Below are 4,334 nucleotides of genomic sequence, written 5' to 3' on the forward strand. Positions count from 1 at the left end.
CTACCCAAAGACTATACATGGACTGACCCTGGACTCTGACCTCATAGGTAGCAATGAATATCCTAGTAAGAGCACCAGTGGAAGGGGAAGCCCTGGGTCCTGCTAAGACTGAACCCCCAGTGAACTAGACTGTTGGGGAGAGGGCAGCAAGGGGGGGAGGGTTGGGAGGGGAACACCCATAAGGAAGGGGAGGGGGGAGGGGGATGTTTGCCCGGAAACCGGGAAAGGGAATAACACTCGAAATGTATATAAGAAATAATAAAATTTAATAACAAAAAACAAAAAAAATATAAAAAAAAAAAAAAGAAAGGCTTTTAAAAAAAATGTTGCTGTTTTCATCCCTTCAAAATCACCGTTTTGAGTGATTCTATTTAGTTTAGACTATTGAAGCAGACACAAGAAAGCCTGTCACCAGTGGGATGATGAACAGAGGAAAAGTCAGTTTGAGATCATGGGAGATAAACTTGTGAAGTGCAATTTCTGTAGGGAGATTACCTTAGAGACAAAGCACTCATTTGAGAGAGATGGGGAAGGCTTTGCAGTCTTACAGATTTAAACCATCCTCTATCCCAAACCGGTCTGACGGGTCTGGAACAAATAGCTCACAGCAGTTTATAATGTAAGTCAGCACAATTTAGACAAGGAAGTACCAATCTGACCTGCGACAGGTATCTGCTGGACAAACCTTGTGGCTCAGTCCTGTGTCATTCACTTTTCTAGCCCTTTTGGTACCAGAGTCTGGAGCTGCTGTCTTTGTCCAGGGAACTGGACACCTACACCTACGAAGGCTGGGCAAGCTTCCCTGTTGTTTATGATGCACTTTCCAGCAACTATCTGATAAGAGTTTATTAGCCTCTGTCTTCTCATAGTGTATGAAAGCCACGAGCCAAATGTTAACATTCCCCAACCGACTGTCTTTCAACTTCTGCTTTTCTCTATCTGTGACCTTTCCAGGACCACCTCAACCACGTCTTTCATCTCAGGAGAGACTCTGTGAAGCCCCCCCCCCAAAAAAAAAATCTCAGGAACCTCTAGGCCCCATGATTGGCGACTTACTTGGCATCTCTAGTCTCTATCAGGGTGAGTCATATTGGAAACAGGCCCTGTACTCTTGTGGACCTAAATTGGCTTCTAGCAGCTTTCTTCTACAAATCTTTGTCCTCTAGGCCCTGAGTGTGTCCCTAGAGTCTTGTTTCTTACCTCTTATTTCCCACTGGCAGCTACAGTCTGCCAAGTTTGTCTCCAAAGCTTTTTATCCACATTTCCCCTTCTTATTGTTTCCATCCCAATTGTATGTCACCCACCACTTTCCACTCTCCCGATTTCTACAGTATGTGGGATGTGTGTGTGTGTGTGTGTGTGTGTGTGTGTGTAGTGTCAAGTGTGTGTCTATTATCCCTCTCCACCAGTCACTAGTGTTTGTTCTAACTGAAGACAAGGTGGGTTATTTTGTCTCTCAGAAACTAGGCCACTCTGTAGTTAGCCTTTGTGTTGTTATTTACCCACTTTCTTACAGTTGCTGAGGACATGGGGGACATCAGGGGACTTTCTATTCTCTCTTTCACCATAATATTTCTCCTCTTTTATCACTTGCAGTTTGAGGGCATACAATTTTGGGAGTCAAGTTTTTGGTTTTTTGTTGTTGGTTTTTTTTCCCCCCAGAAACAGTGAGTGACACACATTTCTTTTTTCAAGAACTATTGTATAATTCTCCTAAGAAACTTTCTCAGATACAGGATGTCCTCTCTGTCTCTGTCTCTCTGTCTCTCTGTCTGTCTCTCTGCCCCCCCCCGCCTCCTCTGAGTGTGTGTGTGTTGGTTTTAGTTTGGGATGGACAGGGCACAGGAATAGTGACCTTGTCTGACACAATAGGAAACGAGACTATGGAAAAATAGATTTCTCAAAGAATGTGCTGCATAAATATTGAAGCATTTACATAAGGGAAAAATCTGAGTCATGATTCTGAAGACAAATGAATGATTTGGAAATAGAACATACTGTTTAATGGACAATGGTTCTATGCAGCTTTTGCAAATATTAACATGTACGTACAGGGAGAAAACTGGACAAGCATGTCGAAATCATGCTAGCTGCTTTCTTCGAGCAGCAGACTTGGCTTTTTAATGTTCATCTATGAGGAATAATGTTCCTCTTTAAGGAGAAAGGGGTCTGCATACTATTTGGAAGTAAAGCTTACCTTATTTACAGTCCCAGTCCTTTCTTGCAGGAGCAAGGATGTTGCAGCACTGAGATTGATCTACAAGCAAATGTGTGGAAAGCAGCGGCCAGCCGCTGCCCTTTTGTCTCTTTACTATTATTTTAAATTCTCAAGTGTGGCAGTGCAAGGGAGTGTAATTGCTTTAATGTGGTGGTTACAATAACCACAGTATTCCTTTTTTAAAAAGTTTTCAATTTAATAATTCCTTCATTTGTACGAGTCCTTAATCAATCTTCACAGCCACACCTTTTTTTCATCAACGGTCATCTCAGACACACGCTCTGACAAGCCTTTCAACATAATGAGGAGAAACTCTGCCTTCAGGCACATGTGTATTGGGTTTGAGATCCGTGCTCTCTGAGCTACAAAGGGCAGAAGGAAATCCGCTCATTTCAAACTGACAGAGGTGAAACAGCATTTTCACAGCAGGATCAACCACACACTCAGAAATAGATCTGGGCTCAGTACAGACGGCATAATTCCTAGTCATCTACAGATACTTTTATCACCTCGTACAGATAATGAATTAGGCTAAAGTGCACTGTAACATTTGGTAGACTTCAGGATCAGTATCCTTAGTACATCACAAAATACATTTTGATATCCCAAAGAAGCAAGTAGGCATTTTAAACATAACTAATCTACAACTACGAAGTTCTACTCTTGGTAGCGCTTACCTTTGGGGGGGGGGTCTCTTAGTCTCCAGAGCATAAAGGCAAGAGTAGAGTCAGAGTAACATACACACAATGTCCGTATTGTAAAGGCTATAAAGATCCGCAGCACAGTGAGAAGAGGCCTTCTGCTCCTTCACACCGCATACAAATTATGTGAATTTTGTTGCGTATCTCTTGGTCCACCGTCTGGCTATCCTGTCATGTTCTGCTCTGTTGCTCAAATACTGAGTGGCTATGCTTCCAACCAGAGGATCCGAAGGGTTGCAGTCTGTCAAAAGGGAACAGATAGAGAGCAAAACCTTTGAAATAGTCAAAGCAGGACTCTAGTTGTCTTTCAGAATATCCAGGCAGAGGACTCCCTGACTGTTGATATCACAGTGATAGATTCGGGTATAGAAGGTAACCTTTGGTGGCTTAAATGGATCATCTGAAGAGAATGTGAAATCCAGAAGAAGAAAAAAACCCACCACCTTCATAGACAGAACCTGGTGGACCAAGTAGAGTTGACCTCCATTCTTTTAATGTTATCTCCTTAGGCCCAGCACTGTAGTTAGGAGGAAGACCAAGGGTGAGCTCAGCTAGCTCCCTCTGAATTCTCTCAGCAGTAGTGGATAACCTAGCAGTCATTTTGCTATAGAGTTTGGTGTTTTTCTTCTTCTGGGTGACCGAGGTTTTCTTTCTTCCTGTTTCTCAGACTCTGGAGTGGCAGGGTCTCTCTGGTCTGCATCTGAACTGCCACTGCTGGTGTTGGGGCTCTCATCATCCAACCTTTGCCCATCACTGGACATCTTGGTGAAGCTATTTCTGGGAAAACTTCTCACTCGCCTGCCCGGTGCTCTCGTGTGCCGCTATGCTGTGTCTACCACAGCATTCCTATCGAAAACTATTCACGGCCATGTTCAAGGTATTAGTTGGCTACACATACCCCATGTTGGATTGGAACTTCTGGGTATTTGAATGTTTATTGCAACTTCTGGGTATTTGAATGTTTATTGCATGTGATTGGAATGTAAGATATCCCCATAGGCGTTTGCACTGGGCCAGTGACCTTTCGAGAGGAGTTGGGTCACCAGGGACAGATCTTGTGGTTTATGGCCTGGCCTCACTTCCTCTTCACTCCTCTTCTGAGATTCCAGATTCCTTCCTTATTCTGAGTCATCGTCTCTGCCTGCCGACACATCTTGCCTTCCACAGTTCCCTGGGACTGTAAGCCAAAAACATCCCTGTCTCTCTTAAATTGCTTTTTAAAATTATAATTAAAACATTTTTGAGAGAATGTAGCCACATTTCCCCCCTTCCCTTTCCTCCCTCCAAAAGCCCCTCTTGATCTCTTTCAAATTCATGGCATCTTTTTAACTGTTGATATATATATATATATATATATATATATATATATATATATTGCTGAACACACAAATACAATTATCTCAGTCTATATAATG

General features: G+C 42.8%; 1 pseudogene; it reads right to left on the reverse strand.

The window, feature by feature from the left end:
• Nucleotides 1-2,974: 2,974 nt before the first annotated feature.
• On the reverse strand, nt 2,975-3,680 carry LOC116914769 (annotated as a pseudogene).
• Between the last annotated feature and the right edge of the window lie 654 nt (nt 3,681-4,334).

Source organism: Rattus rattus, chromosome 13 (genome assembly GCF_011064425.1).
Source record: "Rattus rattus isolate New Zealand chromosome 13, Rrattus_CSIRO_v1, whole genome shotgun sequence".
Lineage (NCBI taxonomy): Eukaryota > Metazoa > Chordata > Mammalia > Rodentia > Muridae > Rattus > Rattus rattus.